Consider the following 18,951-nt stretch of genomic DNA (forward strand, 5'->3'; position numbering starts at 1 on the left):
TCCCTGAAATAACATTACATCTCCGGGGGCCTCCAGCTGCATGTGATACTGGTGCACAGTCTGAATTACCTCCACGATGATTTCATGCTGAATTTGCTGAGTCTCCAAGCAGAGTCATAAATGTAAAGCAGGAGCGTTTCTCTGGGCCTTCACCACATCTTTCATCCAGAAAATAAGTGGTGATAATATTTGTAATATGTTTACTGACAGGACCAGGGGCTCTGTGCAGATAACTCTTTTATGACACAAAGTACTTAACTAAGATGGAAAATGGCATTACTCATGTTAAATTCAAAATGAGCATTTTGTCCCAGATTGCTAGAAACCCAGTAAATGTCATTAGCTATCTGAGGTTACAATGAAATCCGCAAAGGGTTACTCTTTGGTAATTACATTTACTGTAGCTATAGAAACAAGGGACATCAGACTCAGCCGGCTGACAGCTCTGTCTTTTCCCCCAAAAGAACGGCTCATCTGCGTGTTGTCGTCTCCAAAGACTAGGCTCCAAATCATGCATCTCAGCAGCCTACTCTTGGGAGGATTGTTTTCCCCACAGGCACCAGGCCGGAGCCCCAGGACACGGGCTGCTGTGATTCTCAATTGGAAACTGATGATAAAAGACAGAGATGAGGAAAGATGCCCTTCCTGTGGCTTCTGCATTGAAATGTGCCTCCTGAATGTGTGTGGGGAAGTTATGCTTCCTGAGCCCTCCTTCTGTGGCAGATGCATTATTCATGGCCAGCCTGCTATTGTGCAAAGCACTTCCCCCACAATGCCCCACACTGCCATTTCCCAGCCTGACCTTAACACCCCTCCCTCCAAGACCAAGAAACATGCCCAACCTAAAGGAGGCCTCGGGTCTCCACTGGCCTTCTTAGACCCATCTGAGCTGCAGGCAGGACCTGAAGGCTTCAGGACACAGAGGACACGACACACAACTTGGAGCCAGAGGTCACTTCTGCCTCCATGGCAAATGGACTGATGGAAGGACCCTATTAGCCAAATAGACGGACCGGCACCTTCCTTCTTCACCTGTAACTGCCAGCACCTTCCCTCAGATCTGTGACAAGACACCCCCTTCCCTCATTTCATGTGTGTGACGGCCAACAGCTTTCCTCACCAGCTGGTAGCCCAATACCTTCCCTCTCCAGCCACACATAAAGCCACCAGCTCTCCTCAGCACCTACTAACACTAACACTTTCCTTCGTCCCCTGTCACAGCCAGCACCCTCCTTTGCCTCTTACATCTACAGCCAAGAGCTTTCCTCATTACCTGATATAAGCCAACACCTTCTACCACTACCTGTGTGAGCCAACACCTGTGGGTGTGACAGTAAACACCTTTCCTTGCAACTGGGTGGCAAGCAGCACCTTCCCTCACCAGCTGTGACAGCCAACCTCGTCCCTTACCACTTTGACAAACATCTCTCACCACCTCTGTGTGACAGTCAACACCTGGCCTCACCACCAGGAACAACTGACACCTGCCTGCCCTCATCACCTGGAAGTACCGGGATTTTCCCCAATCACCTTCCTCTGGGTCAGGGGTTCTCAAAGTGTGATTCCCCAGACCAATAGCATTAGCATCTCCTGGGAACTTGTCAGCATTCAATTTCTTGTAAAGTCTCAGGCCCCACCCACACCTAATGAATCAGAAACTTTGGAGGTGGGGCCCTGCAATTTGTGTTTTCTAACAAGATTTCCAGGTGATTCTCATGCATATGAAATTTGAGAACCATGGTGGCTGCTCTTTAAAAATCACCTGGGGAGCTTTCAAACACCCTGACACGCTGGTTGCACCCCCAGAATATAGAGGCCCCGGAGTCACTGATTTTACAAGTTCCCAGGTGGTTCCATGTGCAGCTGGAGCTGAGGGCCAAGCTCTGGACCGGCATGCTTCTCCACAATGGCAGATAGGGCCCGGCAAGCTCTTAGCTGTGCTGCTGGCCATCATCTGTCCAATATCCAACAGCTGCCTCTAGGCCACAGAAATGCCCAGGGGACCAGAGTTCCCGGCAGCAGAACTGCCGGGACCCACGCCTGTCACATGCACCCAGTCAGGTGTCCCTGAGCTGCAGAAGGATCCCGCTGGCTGTGCCTGTCAAGGCACTGCTCATCACCTCACTGACAGCTGCCTGCACTGACAAGGGAAAGCCTCTAGGACCCAGATTAAGGACCAGCCCCCAGGGCGGGCTGCATGAGGGAACCCACCGTGACAAGTCCTGCTTGGGCCTGTACCCGAAGCCCAAGACCAGACCTGCCCTCAGTAGCCAACATCTCTCCCTCATGCTCCCCACCAAATCTCCAGCCCCGTAGACCCTCTACCACTTGAATGTCACCCCACTGTGATCCCTGCCCTCTGCTTCCTGAGAAATCACGATTATTTGAGAAAGGCCTAGAAGAAAACAAGCCAAAATGTAACCCTGATTGGGTTGCAACGCAGTGGGGTTTTTTTTCTTTCTTTCATTTTCAAAGACTGTCATACAAATATTATAGTACATTTATACTTTAAAATTAATAACAAAAACGGATTTTCTCTATACTTTGTGGCCTAGGTCAATGTCATACACGCACACACACACAGACACATGCATACACCGGCCCCTTCAGGGATACCTTCTCTGGCCTCTCCACCCTTGGGATCCCTTGGCATCTGGGTGCACACATGGCTAGGCTCTGAGCACCCACAGCTTGGGAGGCCCTCCTCCTGCTGCCGTCACCAGCTCTCTTGCCCAGTGCTCAGCCTTGGGCGGCAGAAGAGTCCCACACTCTCCCTAGGAATCCTGGGATATCCTCAGCCTTGTATGTCAGGTAGAGGCCCTGCATATGGCAGCTATGGAGACTAGCCATGTGCACTCACCTGTGCTGGGCAGGGCCGGCAGGTGGATAGACAACTCAAGAGGAGTTCCAGGGCCCTCGCCTCAGCTGCCCAGCCCAGAACACACTCCGTCTCAGCTCTCCGCAACCCACACAGCCCTGAGCACCACACCACCTGCCCCAGGATGGACACCATAGCCAGTCACCAGAGCTCCTGGAGAAACAGGATCATTCAGATCACAACCCAACCATCCCTTCAGAAGCAAGCCTGGAACAGAAACTGCTCAGCTCTTCAGAAGTTAATCAAGTCCCCCAGCCCCACAGGTATGTCTGCTTGAATTCTATCCATGTGTCTTGCTCCGGACAGCGTCAGGCAGAGGGGCAATTCCATGGGCACCCATCAAACCCTCCCCCTCCTGGGGGCTCTCCTCCCACAGGAATGGGCCAGCTAGCTCCCACAGCATTGACTTGCAAAAACCAAGTATCATCATATCCCCACAACCATAATTAAAGTCACCCCGCTGGCAAGAGAATCCACAGGTGACAACAGACAAAGAAGCCCTCTCTCCATTTCCAGGAACCAGCTCCCAAACAAATATTTAATTCACAGAATCTGGGGGGACCTTAATAAGTAACTGCATGTAGCACCACACGGAGGTTCGGTAGCACTTTTGTAGAAGCATGTGCAGTCAGAGCCTGACCTGGGAAGCTGCTTATTCTGCCTGCACCTCACGATCCACCCCGGTAAGTGCCCCATGAGGCTGGCCTCCAGGGACTCTACTCCCAGGCTCCCCAGCTCCCCTGGCTCCTCCTTGGCTTCAGCCACTAAGAGGCATCAGCAGACAGAGAGCTGAGCTGGGTCCAGATTTGCAATGGCCATGTTCCCCCATCTGAGGCCAAGGCTCCCATCGGGCAACTTCCTCTTGCCTTCTGCATCCTTCTATCCTTCTCGCAGGCTCCGTAACACTGCCCCTTCCCCTACCCCTTCAGGCCCACAGATGGTGCAGCTCCCTGTGACTGCTGGTCCCTCAGTGTTTCCCTGTCTCTGGTTGGTTCCTCTTCATTCAACTCTGTTCAGTGATCCTTGGGAATGTGTGATCGGTTTCTTGCCCAACACTAATTTACCTGAAGAATCTGCACATTAAGGTTTAGAGCTGGGTTCCGGCAAAGTAATCCAGAGTCTTCTCTGAGGTGAGCTGGGTGCTAGTATAATTAGGTGGATTCAGAGATTAACCAGATCCAAAACAGGATGATTCATAACAACCGGCAAAGTGTCTCTAGTGACCTGCCTCAGGGCTCTGTCCTCAGATCTGTCCATTCGACTTTTATGAGTGACTTGGCAAAGGACACTGATTGCTACTGATCCCACCGCACAGAGAGTTAATTTACTGAATGGCAGTGTTGGTATCCAAAAAGATCTTGGCCGTCTGAAACAATGGGCCATATTCAGCAAAATATAACTCAGAGATAGATAGAGACTTAAAAGTTTAGAAGGCCAAAGGCATAAGCACAGAAAAAGACTCAGTGAAAAGCTTTGGGGACAGACTTGGGTTCAGCCACCTTGAAGCTGAGTGTGAGCCAACAGACTGATGTGGCCACTTCTGGGTGAATTAATGGCATGACAGCCAGGATAAGGAGAGAGAGCCTCCACCCCCCACCCCCACCCAGCCGTGGCCAGTTTAACAGGCCAGATGTCAGCTGAGAGCTGAGTTCCACTCTGGTCTGGGCTCTAATGCAGCAGGGACAGTGGTACTATGGGGAAGGCTTGGAAGGCGACAGCCAGGCCGGCGTACAGGACACAGAGACTCATCACGAGGTGTGGCTGAAGAGACCAGAGAAAGCCTGGGAAGAGGCCAGCCAAGTGAGAAGGTGACATGAGAGCCAGCTCCAGACACCTAAAGGGATTATCTCCAGGAAGATAAAGAACAGGGGAGCAGTGCCAAGGACTTTCTCCCTCTGATCCAATTAAAACCGTCTGCAATCACTGAAAAAAAGAGCACCGGCAGCACCCACAGTGACAAGCTGAAAACGTGCCCAGCCTCAAACCACACACTTCCTCCCACCAGCCAGGGTGCTGGGTGGGTGTTCCGCTCCAGGCTTACAACCCCTGGCTTTCCACCCCGAGGAGGCCACCAAATCCCACAGCAAAGCAGGGAGGAACAACCAAGAAAACACAAAGAGGAATAAATAGGTAAAGGAAGTAAAATCTCTACAGTCCAAGAAGAGAAAAGAGGGAAGAAAAGAAAAGAAAAGAAAAGAAAAGAAAAGAAAAGAAAAGAAAAGAAAAGAAAAGAAAAAAAGAAAAGAGAAAAGAAAAGAAAAGAAAAGAAAAGAAAAGAAAAGAAGAAAAGAAGAAAGAAAAGAAAAGAGAAAAGAAAGAAAAGAAAAAAGAAAAGAAAAGAAAAGAAAAGAAAAGAAAAGAAAAGAAAAGAAAAGAAAAGAAAAGAAAAGAAAAGAAAAGAAAGAAAAGAGAGCAGGACAATTTCAGAGCAATCATCAACCTTAAAACAGACCCACATAAGAAGATTTTGGAAAAATGCTACCAGTTGTTTTCAATGAGAACAAAAAATACATTACATCAATTGAATAATAGAGTTCAAAACAAATTAATATCTCTATATAAATCGGTGGTTGCCAGAAGGGAAGGTGGGTGGGGGAATGGGTGAATACAGAGATAAAGGAGATTAAGAGGTACAAACTTCCAGTTATAAAATAAATAAGTCACGGAGATGAAAACTACAGCACAGAAAATATAATCAATGACATCGTAATAATGTACAGTGACAGATGGCGACTACGCTTACAGTGATGAGCGGTGAAAAGCGTATAGAAGTGTCGAATCAATATGCTGTACACCTGAAACTAATAGAACACTGTAGGTTGATTATACTTCAATACTAAATTTTTGTTTCAATACAAAGTTTTTTTAATTAACATCTCTGTGATCGGAAGCAGTAAAAAACAGAATCGGCATTATTATATCAGAAAACATTATATCAGAATTATATCAGAAAACAAATTATATTTATATAATTTATATCAGAAAACAAAATTATATCAGAAAACAAAAACCACATTTGAGACAATTAGTATTAGTATTGTATTCGTCAGTTGAAGCTAAGATATGCTGTCATAATAAGCAACCCCCAAATCTCAGTGGCCTGCATCAACCAGAGGTTATGTTCCCCTCATGCTACGTGTTTATTGCAGCTTGGCCACAGCTCTGGTTTATGGCATCTTCATCCGGGCTGAGGAAGCAGCCCCCACCTCCCCAGGCAGAAGAGAGGACAAACATGCCAGAACCATGCGATGGCTCTTAAAGCTTCTGTTCAGAAGAGGTTTAAGGTATCCACACCCCTGTTTCATTGGCCCAAGCAAATCACGTGGCCAGAGATGACAATAGGTCAGAGCAGAGCCTGTACATCCTCCCACTGACAGAAGCACTGAATATCTTGAACAATAAGACAGGCTACCACACATATCCAGAACATGGGACAAATGAATAGAAGCCTTGTTTCACGAGGAAGATGATCAACAGAAGAGAAAATGCTGGAAGAACCCAATGGGGGGGCTCTGATTCACAGAGAACACGTAAGAAACAGACTGCAGCTATATTCATAAGCCCATCAGAAGAGTTACAGGAGTTGAGCAAAGAACTGATATTAGAAATCAGAAGACACAGTGTGCCAAGGAAAAGTTTATACACAAAACGGCATGCTAAGTTTCATGACTGAATAACGTTTAAATTTCAAAGAAAAAGAGAGGGAGATATTCTGATGAGGGAAACGGTGCACTTGTGGGCTTCACAGAAGTGGGTGCTGACGGGGACTCATCACATGTCCTCCCCAGCTCTGCCTTCAAAGCTTCGAGAGGGGGCACCTGGGTGGCTCAGTGGGTTGAGTGGCTGAGTATCCAACTCTCGATTTTGGCTCAGGTCATGATCTTGTGGTTCATTAGATCAAGCCCCGCACTGGGCTCTGTGCTGAGAGTGTGGAGCCCGCTTAGGATTCTCTGTCTCTCTCGCTCCCTCTGCCCCTCCCCCACTTGCTCTTACTCTCATGCATGCGTGCTGTCTCTCTCTCTCAAAATAAATAAACTTTAAAAGAAAAAAAAAGGCTCGAGAGAACCCATAAGAACATGGACTTGCTTCCTTTCATGAGCTCAGCCCCTGCCCACGGGCAGATGAGCCAGGCCACCCCCCAAAAAGTATAAAGACCAGACTGGTTGCTCTCAAACCTCAGCAGCTCTCCTGTCACTCAGAAATCTGGATCTGCCCACATTCACTGAGGACAGTCTAGTGCCCGTCCTTCCTAAGTTTTATCTGCAAACTATCTGCGTGCAAAAACAAAATGTCTCTGAATCATTAAAATGATTAAACCATACACATGTATATAATCATATATAAAGTTACATAAAGATATTAACACATAAATTATAAAGAAAAACAGGGGAAATGCAGGTACCACCAACATGGCAGGAAACACCTGAAAGTGTCAAATCAGAACAAGAGTGAAATTACTTCCAATTTAATCAAGCCGACAGCCCCGCTGGAAAACTGCACCCCCAACAGTTCACGTCTGTGTCAGGGCACGTGTAGGAGAAGGGGGACAGACGAAAGAGGGAGAAGGAGGCAGAGGTAAGAGGAAGGAGAAGGATGGGAAGAATCCACTACGAATGGAGCAAGCCAAGGAGGCTGGTTAGAGGCCATGTCCTGACCTCTGTCCAGAGCAGGCTCCCAATGGTGATCAAGAAGGTCCTTGGAACCACCCAGTAGGGTCCCCCCCCGCAGGAGAGATGGATGTGGGAAGCACGCAGGAAGGACCTGGCTCCTGGAGAAGCTAGCTAAGATAGGACTTCCCACCACAATACCTTTTGGGGGGAGCATGTGAGAACCCAGGCAGTGGTTTCTCCCTGGGAATTAACACGCTGACATGTATTCAACAAAAAATCAGTCTCTCATGAGCTTTTCAGTGGGAGTCATTCCCACCCAGTCCTAAGACAGCCAAGAGTCTGCCCCTGCCCTCTCCCCACCTATGGAGTGGCGGCCTGGGCAACAACCACCCTCCTCTCCTATGCCCCGTTCTCTGCTCTACTTCCCACAGGGAAATTCAAACACTGCCTACATGGCTTCTTGCCACTTTTGACCCAGCGTTTCTAAGCACTGACCCCTGTGCCAGGCACTAAGCTACGCACCGTGGATATAACTTCATGATAACCTTTATACCAACTCTTAACAGCCAGCAGGTACCCATATCACCCTCATTTTAGAAATGAAGAAAACAAGGCTCAGAGCAGTTAGGTAACTTTCTCCAGGTCATGGAGCAAGTAACAAAGCTAGATTTAGAACCCAGATCTGCCTCTGAAACCTGAGATCCCCACAAGTGTCCTGCTGAGTGCTCCTCATCAGAGCTTTTCAGTGATCCCTGCAGCACACGTCAGCCTGGACCCCAGCAAGGTCTTCAGGAGTTCATGATCTCAGTGGGGACACAGACAGACACACTGAAATGAACTACACCAATACCAGGTGACATCACAGGAGGCTCGAGGTGAGGCCTGAGAGGGCCATAAGGAGCTGGGCCAGTGGAATAAGGGAGTGAGAGGAGGTGGGAGCTGCACCTCCAGAAAATGGAAAATCACCGGTCAGCCCCGCTTCCCCAGAGTCTGCTTGGGAATGTGATAACCATGATAACAGACATGGACAGTGATGGAAAGCAAGCCTCCCAGGGGAGGCCCCCACAGCCAGACTCCACAATTACCAGCAGCTCACCGGCAGCTCTGGAGCTGACAAGACAGACAGTTCCTTCACTTGCGATGCAGGAAATGTTTTGTGTTTTCTGCCTCGGCTTTAATTCTAAGCTAAACAAAGACCAGGTGGGTGGGAGATGGAGTGCTGCCCAGGGAGCCCCCTTCATGCCTCCCAAACATGGTTCCAAAACCAGAGGAATAGTAGGGGCTGGGGCTGCAGGGGACATGGCTGCAGTCCTGGGAAGCAAAACACTACCTGGGGAGCAAAACACTCAGCCACTTCGGCAAGCCCCAGGACCGTCCAAGCTCTGTGCATGGTGGCTTCCCTCTCATATCCCTGGGAGGCAGTATGAGTCTTATCCCAATTTTGTGGATGAGGAGATGGGCTCACATGGATTATGTGACTTGCAACATCAGAGGAGGACAGAGCCACATTCCAACCCACCCTGTTGGAGTCCGGAGCTCTATCTTGGTAGGGCTTGCGGGACCCTAGGAAAGAGGCAGGTCAGACAAGGCATGCCAGCATGGGAAAGGAGTGGGGTTCAATATCGGCCACAGACTGTCTGTTTTGTGGCGAGGATTAGATGTGAAAAGCACTAGCACCAAGCCTGGCACTGGGAAACTGGTCAGTAATTGCCACCACTCAGAAGACTGAAAGCTCCCTGAGGGCAGGGGCCTCATCTGCTCTGCCCACCTGGGACCCTAGTGCCCAAAGGGTGCCTGATGATCCTGCTGGGAGACGACTAGGGATCTGTGCCCCATGGATCTGCAGCAGGCTTCATCTCACCAAACCCAACCCCAGGACATTTTCTGGACTTTCCTTTCCCAACCTCTGGGCTGGATCAGTCAGAAACTCTGGGGCAGCAGGTGAGGAGCAGGGAGAAGGCACAACAGAGGAGGAAGAAGGCAGAGCAAGACGCAGGCAGCCCACTGCCCCAAAGGCCAGATTCTGCCACATGCAACCCAACCTTGAGGGCTCTGGGCAGGTGCACATAAGTGGCTCACAGGGACATGTGTGCATCCAGGCAGCCACCAGCACACAGGTCAGCCCTGCTCCCCAGTCCAACTCCCAGAAACCACAACATGGCTGCCCTGCTCACCATCACATGTCCAGAGACCAGCCCTAGGCATTTCATAAACGTTGTTGCAGAACATTACTGCCCAGAGCCTACTATGTGCCTGGCACTGCTCCAGAAGCTTCCCTCTTCATAATCAGTCTTGCAAAGTGAAAGCAGGTGGTGAAACTGAGGCTCAGAGAGGAAGCAATTTGCCCAGAGTAACACAGCTAGAAGGTGACAGCAAAGAGTCTGGCCTCCACTCATGCTCTATCAACTGCCACACATGGCTTCTAGAAGGAGGAGAAGGAAAAGGGAGAAAAGGGCTGTTCTGGAACAGAAAGCAGTTACGCTCCCCTGACCAGCTTCTCTGAGCCATGCTCTTACTGTGCCCAGGGCAGCCAGGGCAGCAGCTCGAAATCTGCCTTAAATTTAGCCCAGGCCAGGGGCGCCTGAGTGGCTCAGTCAGTTAAGCGTCCGACTTTAGCTCAGGTCATGATCTCACCGTGAGTTCGAGCCCTGCCAGGCTGACAGCTCAGAGCCTGGAGCCTGCTTCAGATTCTGTGTCTCCTTCTCTCTCTGCCCCTTCCCTACTTGTGCTCTGTCTCTCAAAAATAAATAAATGTAAAAAAAAAAAATTTTTTTTTTTTTTTTTAATTTAGCCCAGGCCAAAGCCAAGTCTCCCCTGAGATTCTAGTCCCACCCAACCAGGAGCCTGCCAGGCTCCGGGCTGACCTTGGTGAGCCAGGAGGAAGGCCTTGTTGGCCCAGCCACCTTGAGGAGCTTGGGTCTTTCAGCCCAGACCCCTGGTCCGTGCCACGGGGTCAAAGTCCAGAAGCACGCACCACCCCAGAGTCCCCAACCCTCCCCCTCTGCTAGGACACCAAGCTTGCAGAAGCAGGAGGCGGCGCCTTGGCGGAGCTGCGCCCACAGCTCCGCCCCCAAAGGTTGGCTGTGGCTGCCTCCGCTGTCCAGGGTTCCCGCACTCCCCGTCTGCGTTATCTCATTATTCCTCCTCACCCCAGGTTCAAAACGCCGTCAGCCCTATTTCAAGGATAACAAGAGCTCAGAGAAGTTAAATAACTTGCCAAGATCGCACAGCTGGTGAGCTGACGTGCAAACCCAGGGACGTGAAAACGCAAAGCCCTAACCACAACGCAGCTCACTGCCTTTCAACGCGCCCAAGTTGCAACCGCATGCCTCATGAGACTCCTGCATTGTGCACACAACTGCAGGCTCCTTCCCCCCAAAGCACAGAGGCTGGCGACGGAGAGCCCGGGAGCCAGAGCCCCTGAGGCCGGTACCCTCGCCCCGGGCAGGAAGCGCCCCTCGCGGCGTTCCCAGGCCCGCACCGGCCCCCTCCCCCGGCGAGCGGAGCCTGGAGCATAGGCTGCATTTGTGGGAAACAGGGACTCAGCGCGCTGAGAGGGAGTCAATTTATTCTGGAGAAAACATCTTTGTTCTGCGAGTGAAGGGGAGCCATTCCCAACAATTTAATGCTCTGTTCGCGGGCCCGGGTGCTGGGGTTGCAGCGCGAGGCTTGTTCTTCGAGGCAGAGCCGCACATAATGAGGCTTCTCACTGCCGCTCCCCGCCATCCTGCCAAAAACCAGAACGGTTATTTATCCATTAATCTGACATTACACCCCCTGCATTTTATCTGCTTAAATAAATTTGGTGGTTAGAGTGTGTGCCTGGCGGAGCAACTCCCGCATTCAATTTCCTACGCGCCAACGCGTGCAACGTTGCTGTTATAAACTCGCCTTTGCCATCTTGGGGGCCTCGGCGGTCCCAGCAGCGGAAGATAGGCCTCTCCCAGCTCCGCCAGATCCAGAGCCCAAGGGGCAGTTCTCCAGAGACTGTCTCGGTCTGCACCTGCAGAACTGAGTTACCTGCTGGATGGTCCTTCTACCAGGAGACAAGCCACCTCCTTCTGCTGTCACCTACAGACAGCAGGGAAGTGGGGGGAAACCTCAAATCTAGACCCCCAGCTTGGGCTGGAATTCTGGCTGTGCCACTCAGGAGCTGTGTGACCTTGAGATGTCACCACCTTTCTGTGCCTCTCAGTTTTGCCACCTACTTCCTAGGGCTATTGTGAGAAATAAGAGCTAATATTTAAGTGCTTAGAACAGTGCCTGGCACATAGTAAGTGTTCAATAAAAGTTGGTTTAAAATATATATAATGTTTAAAATCCACGACAAGCATTTGTAAGCAGGGTTTTAGAGATGAGCTAGACTACTAGGTCCTAAATGTGTCCTGAATTAAGAAGAAAAGTGAGTAGAGCACTGACTTTCCCCCCTCCCCCCCCACACACACCACCATTTCACTTGGTTAATTAAGAGTGGTCATGGTTAGGAGGGTTCATGGAATATTTCATTTGAACAAAGCGTTCTGCTCTTGAAAATGTTTGAAATCCTTTTTCCCCTCTATGGCTTGCATTTTACAGAGGAGCAAATGGAAAGCCAGAGAGGGGAAGGGACTTGTCCAGAGCCCCCAGCAAGTCCACAACAGAACTAGAAGCAGAATCCAGGCCTTCTATGACCAAGGTCAAGTTTTTGTTTTGGGTTGTTTTGTTTGTTTTTTTTGTTTGTTTGTTCTGCAGCATTAGACCTCCTGCCCATTCACCTCAATTTCAGTAAGGATCTCACCAGGTACCCAAGGCCGGGTCAGAATGCCCCAGGACGAGGTCCAGCTGGGCCTCCCCTCCCATCAGCTGCAGCACCACCACCACCCCCCCACCAGAGCTGGAGCATAGCCCAATGGCAGGTGAAATCCTGTAACCCCCAGACTTTAACATCCACAGTCAGGAGCCTGGCAACCCCCTGCCCGTTTGTCCTTCATTTATTTCCTTTCATCCTCTGCTTCTCTGCAGCATCTCCTTGGCCTAGAAACTTGCTGGAACTACCTACCTTTCCTCTCTACATCTTGTCTGCCCCTTAACACCCTATACCCTCAGCCCCATGGCTGCCTGTGCCCTGCCTGACAGACCGGAGCCCAGCACTGAGTGACACCTGGGCCTGGTTGCCCCACCCCCACCCTCACCACACAGCTTTGGATGTAGGCCCCTTGGGTGCAGCACTGCCCAGCTCACACCCAGCTGGAGCTCACTACCCTCCTCCAGGGGCTGTCCCCAGCCAGGCCCATTCCCTGAACACCTCCCAGAGGGCTGGCAGCTCCACCTGGAGAAGGTCATTTCCACAGTCTTCTTGCCCAGGAGAGGCCAGCCCGACGCCCCACGAAGACTGTTGAGGTGAGTGGAGAGCGAAGCGGTGAGTCTGGACCAGAGAGAGGAGCTGTGTCCCACGCAGGAGCCGCTCTGCCCAGGCAGCTGCAGGCCCAGCCCCTGCCTCCTTCCGAGCAACAAAGAGGCAGGCATGCGGGCAGACAGACGCCCAACACAGAACCTCCCACTCGCTCGCTGTGCCACTACTTGCCCCCTCTTCCCCGACCCCACAGATGAGGAAGCCCCTCCAACCTGCAGCCAGCTGTACCCTTTGCCAACCAGAAGCTCCCAGGGGAGGATGGCTGCCCGCTAATCTCCAGAAAATCCCCTGAGGCCTGGGACCAGCCAGGGCTAGCTGAACTAGACCAGCCCTTTTCTTTCTAGCCACATTTAAGCAAGTAAAAGTGTTCCAGGCAAGAAGAAATCCCCCCCTCCCGAGGTGGGGGGGGGGGGGTGGTTGCAGGGAGACTGGGGCTGCTCATCACTCCTGGGCAGCTGGCCTGCCTGGACCCCAGTAGGCACATGCTCCTGACACAGTCTCATCTTAACTGTCCTCACTAGTCTCCTACTTCACTTACCTGACTATTCCCTCTCTTTTGACTCACGTCCGCCCTCAAGCTCACCCCTGATCAATAGCTGCTCCTGGGAAAGTGAGCAGAGTCCTGAATCCTATCAGCTTCTGTCACCAGCAGGACCCAGCCCCATCCCCTGATAACCTGTGCCAGGCACTATGCCAAGTGCTCTGAAATCTAAGACTTAGCGAGGTACCCCCCCCCCCTGCCATTTTACAGATGAGGACACAGGTTTACCCAGGGCACAAAGCCTCTAAGTGGTCCAGTCTGAATTTAAACCCAGATGTGTCTGAATCCAGAACCCCAAGTCTCACCACCAGCCCTGCCAGCAGCCAGCCTGCCCACAGACCTGTTCTTGCCTCATGAATGAAATCAGACATGGAGTCTCACTCCCACAGCCACAGAGGATGGAGGAGACCTGGGCACTGTGGGCCACATGTTCTGTGGGTTCTAACTGGGGGTCTGTCTTCCTTCAGGGCCACTAAGACTCACCTGTCATTGGCAGCAAACGGAAATCAGCATTTTGCAGCAATAAAAGGCTGCTCCTGGTTAGACATCAAATGAATCAATCTTCTCTGACAGTTAATTTTCATTTTGCAACTTTCCCTGGTGACAACGGCAAGTAATGACCCCTGAGCATCTGCAAAGTCGTGGAGCAGCAGCCCAGCCTCCCACACCCCTGGCTCCTGGCTGCCCTGGCTCAGACCCTCCCTCCCCTTCTGTGCCCACTGCTCACTCCTGCCCCTTTCCCTGGCCCCCAAGACCCAGCCCACAGACACACCTCTCTGCCCAGGAACCCCTCAAAAACGCTCAAGCCCAAGCTGTCCTCCCAGGGCACTGAGACCAGAAACAGACGCTGCAGAGCTGGGACAGGCACTGAGAGCTCCCTCATCCTCACTGATCCCTCCCATCACCACACTATCAATGATCTTCTCCAAATACCCCATCATCAGACTCCGCAACATACCTCTGGCCCCAGCTGTGACCCCGGGACCTGCCATCAACCCCCAAGGCACAGCACCAATGACTCTATCAGGAAGTTCCCCAAGTACATCTTTCTCCCTCCCCCAGGCCCCATCACAGAGCATTCACATACATGGCACCCCTGACTACCTCCAAGTGTCATCAACAACCCCAAAACCACCACATCTGACCCCCCAAATGCACTTCACAGATTCCTGGCATTTCCACACATCTGAGGAGCCCCTGCATCTGGCCCAAGTCTTCCCCTATCTGTGTGTGGGGGTGGCAGGGGCAGATGGGACAGATCCTTTCCCGGGGGAAAGCTGTCTGCCCCATTCACCTGACCCCCAATCTCTGATGGGCTGTCAGCTCAGCTCAGGGCCTCCCGACCCAGTGTGCCACAGCAGCTCTGCACCTGCTAAGAGAGATGAGGGAAAGGCCCACTCCGCGCTGGACTGTGACTCCCTAGTGGGCCCCAAAGCCAAATGCAGCCACTTTCCCTGGCTCAAAAAACCCTCTCAGGCTCCCCTGAACCCTGGGACCCACAGCCATAAGGAAGCTTATGTTCACGGAAGCGTCTTCCAATGACCCCCAGGCCCTTTCCAGCAGGGCAATGGCATCAGGGACTGGACCTCCCTCTATCCCTCCACTTCCCAAAATACTCAAACTCTTAGAGGAACTCCTCCCCTAGCAACCCACCCCCATCCGCAGAGCCCCTGACCTCAAGAACAATACTAACTACCATTCAGTGAGTGCTCCTGTGTGTAATAGCACAGCTCCAGCCGGGCTGTCTATTCATCATGGGGCCACGTCAGCCTCACGTCACTACATGGATCCCAGCCCTGGGACAGTGCTTGGCACACATCAGACAGCAATAAGCATTTACTGAATAAACGAACAGACGGAGGGCTTTCCACCTATGCTCTCACGAAATACCTCAGCCACCCTGCAGGCTGGGTATTACCCCAATTTGAGGAAACAGAGCGCAGACTGGGGCCCTAAACTCACACGGCCGGCCGTCAACTGGCAGAGCCGCATTCCAACACAAGTCTCTCCTAGTCCAGAGCCTCTGCCCAGCTCTGACCCACAGAGAGCCCCATTCAACAGGGATGCCATCGAGAGGCGGCTCAACACAGCACTGCCCTGCTCAGGACAGAACTCCGCTCCAGGCACTCTGAGTACTCATTTCTTCCTGACACCAAACCACAACTCCAGGAAGTGCAGGCGGCAGCCCCTGGCATCTCCCTGGCAACCTAGGAGCTTTTGTTCTTGAAGAATGAAGCTGATTCATCTCCCCCCACCCCCACCCAGGGTGAACAGCAGGGGCTGCCAGCAGCAGAGAGGGGTCTAGACCCCTGCTGCAGCCAGGAGCAACCCAGGCTGAGCTGATGCACGCAGGGAGGGGCCCTAGCCGGGTTTCCAAACCAAGCGTTCCCAGTGCCCTCCATATCCACGGGCCAGCACCCCACAACCAGGGCTCAGCAGGGAGCCACGGCAAGCCAAGAAAGCCTCACTCCCGACCCTCCTACCCCTCCGGACTCTTCCTCTCCACCATAATCCCACAGGCCTCCAGGGCTCTACACGAGCAGCCCACTGGCCCTCACCCAGCACCCTGCCCTTGGCTCCACGCCTTTGCACACCTGTCCCTCAGGCTGCAAAGCCCCTTGCTTTCTTCTCCCTTGCTGGGGATTTCTCATGGTTGAACCAAGGGCTCAGACATCGCTTCCCCACCCCCAGTTATTCTCCGTAAGCAAAATGTCTCACTGTTCTTGTGTACCCCACAGTCCTGCGCTCTCCCAGAGGCATCCCTTTCTTAGGGCTGGGGCGTCCCTCCACTAGATGGTGAGCTCCTGGAGGCAGAGAGCAGGGCCCCTCTCCACCGAGCAGTCCCAGCTCCAGCATGGAGTGAGGGAACACCCACAGGAGCTCTGAAAGCCAGTGCTGAGGGGACGGCACAGAGCATCCACTGTAGACTGTTACTGTCCGACATACTCCCGTATACCACTCAGTCAAGCCCGGTGACTGACCTACTCCGGCCAGTGAAACGTAAGCAGTTGTGACAGATGCATTCATTCCAAGCAGAAGTTTTGAGTCTCGGAGCTGATTCTTGCTTCTCTGCCGGTATCGTGAAAGGCACTTTGGATGGTGGTTGCTTCTCAGCCTGGCTCCTGAAGGGAGGAAGATGGCAATGGGCCAGCAGTGCCCCCACACCAGCCCATGATGGACATGTAGCGTGTGTGAGAAATAAGTCACCGAGATTGGAGGCTGCTGTCACTGCCACATAGGCTAGCCAGGCCGGGCAATGCAAGGAATGAGAAAGCATGTGCCTCCTGCACCTGCCCAGGACAACGTAGGTGTCAGGACTTTGCAGGATGCCACTAACACGCCCCTGGCTGCCTTTCTAAGCAGGCCTAGTGCACTATGATGACCCCATGACAAATTTCTAAAAAAGGAAGAGAACCGATGGGGCATGTTAGAAAGATTGAGGTTTGGAGGCAGGCAGATCTGAGTTCAAATCCAAGCTAGGACATATCCATGACTTTAAGCAAGTCTCTTCACCTCTGTGAACCTCAGCTTTCTTATCATACAATCAATACCTACCCCCCAGGGCATTCTTAAGATGTGAGGAGTACAAACACTGCACATAAAGTGCCTAGCACATTGGGCAATCTTCCATTGCCCATACTTGCCAGTCCCTCCCATTAGCTCCAAGATGCTGAGGGGTGGGGAGCAGGGTAACTCCATCCAGCCAACTTAGGACAGACTGTATCTGAGATGATGCCACCTGTCACCTACACCTGGCATAGAGAGGCCCAGGCTCCTGCTGTGCTCAACTCGCTGAGATCATCAAGCCAGTGCTCCAAGTTATATCCCCCACCCCCACACCCATGCACACAGACAAATGGTGGTATTCTGAAAGACCCCATCTCTGCCTCCTCTGGGGCACCTGAGCCCTGGCCTGCACGGACCCTTTGTTCATTAGTAGTCCTCCCGTCCTCCTCCCCATGCCTGCTCTGGTCCTTAGTCCTTCCTCTCCTCCTCCCTGACCACAGCTGGCCCTTTTCTCAGGCTCAATTCCTGAACAAAAAACACTTTAGAGGCAGGTTGGCAGCAATGTTGTGAAGATAGGAACACATCCTGTTGCTTCCTGCTGTCCTAAGCTTTCAGACTTGTCTAATTAAGTGGAACAAGAGGGAGTGATTCCTTTAAAATTTTTTCTTTTAATGTTTATTCAATTTTTTTAAGAGAGAGAGAGAGCATGAGTGGGGTAGGGGCCGAGAGAGAGGGAGACAGAGGATCCAAAGTGGGATCTGAGCTGTCAGCACAGAGCCCCACTGCAGGACTTGAACCCACGAGCCGTGAGACCACGACCTGAGCCAAAGTCGGATGCTTAACTGACTGAGCCACCCAGGAGCCCCAAGAGAGAATGATTCCTAATGAACAAGGGGCCCCACAGGAGCCAGAAATGGCATCTCTCAGAATGCAGTGCAGAAACCAAAGCCACCATAGCTCCTGCCTGTGGAGGCTCCAACTCTGGCAGGCACAGGGACTTGGGACTCATGAGAAATGCCCATCAGAGCATCACACTGTGCAAAGACACAAACCAAGGACTCGTATGCAGACACAGAAACCACATTTGCTGATCACCTCCTAGCTAGCTGCCTAGCTGTTAGGCATGCTGAGGGGTGCTTGACGTGTTCACCCCGCGAAAATCCTGCATGATGCCTGCCATTATCCCGTTTTACTGCGCACGAGGGCACCAAGGCTTCCTGCAGGGGAAGGGCCAAGGAGGCTCACATGTGGGTCTCAAGCTCCTTCCTACAACCACCTCACACAATTAACCATCCTCCTCCCTTAATGGCTGAACGAATCTATCCTGATTTGTAGGCTTTCCTGGAACAGCATTTATAATTGCGTTCAGTGTAAAATGTTTTAAATGAATCTAATTCTTCATAGTTTGGAAACACGAAACATCTGCTTTGTCTCAGCCACTGTACCTCTTGATTAAAACAACTATAAACCATTTCTCCCACCCCTTTAGCCCTTTAGATCATGGGCTCCTTGAAGGCAGGGGCCATGAATTATTCTACCCAATACCCACAGGAGCCTGGCAGAGAGTATCGATCGAGAGCAGATTAAAAAACCAAATTTTTCCTTTTCCTCTCATTCCAACACCTACCTCCTCTCCACCACCCCTCACATCTTCACCCTCTCCATTCCCTCCTTCATTAAATAAACTCATATTATCAATATTAAAGAAAAAAAACTCGGACTTCTGCTTCTAACCAAGGTGGATTAACAGGGACCAGATTTACCCTCCTTCTTGAAACAACCCCCCAAAATGGGTAAAATATATGAAACAATGGTTTTCAAGATACTGTCGATGAGGCAACAAAGGACAGTGATTCTTGAGAGACTAAAAAAAACAAGGTGAGCCCTACAATGGCCTCAGCTTACTACCTTAAGTTTCCAGAACAACACAGGAGGGGGAGGGCACAGGCAGAGTCCAGGAGATGCCGTGAGTTGATGATTTGAATCTGAGTATCCAGGGAGACTGAGGCAGCCAGAGGCACAA

The 18,951-nt window shown here is 51.6% G+C and overlaps 1 protein-coding gene and 1 long non-coding RNA gene across 5 annotated transcripts in view; both read right to left on the reverse strand.

Moving 5' to 3' along the window:
- Nucleotides 1-18,951, reverse strand: part of GRID1 (glutamate ionotropic receptor delta type subunit 1) — a 698,930-nt gene that overhangs the window by 583,885 nt on the left and 96,094 nt on the right. The window lies entirely within an intron of this gene.
- LOC123380823 lies at nt 11,037-14,116 on the reverse strand. Its single transcript, XR_006587068.1, has 2 exons — nt 13,905-14,116; nt 11,037-11,215 (listed from the first exon to the last, which is right to left on the reverse strand). It is a non-coding gene; the product is annotated as an uncharacterized LOC123380823 (long non-coding RNA).

Source organism: Felis catus, chromosome D2, assembly GCF_018350175.1.
Source record: "Felis catus isolate Fca126 chromosome D2, F.catus_Fca126_mat1.0, whole genome shotgun sequence".
In the NCBI taxonomy this organism is placed as follows: Eukaryota; Metazoa; Chordata; class Mammalia; order Carnivora; family Felidae; genus Felis; species Felis catus.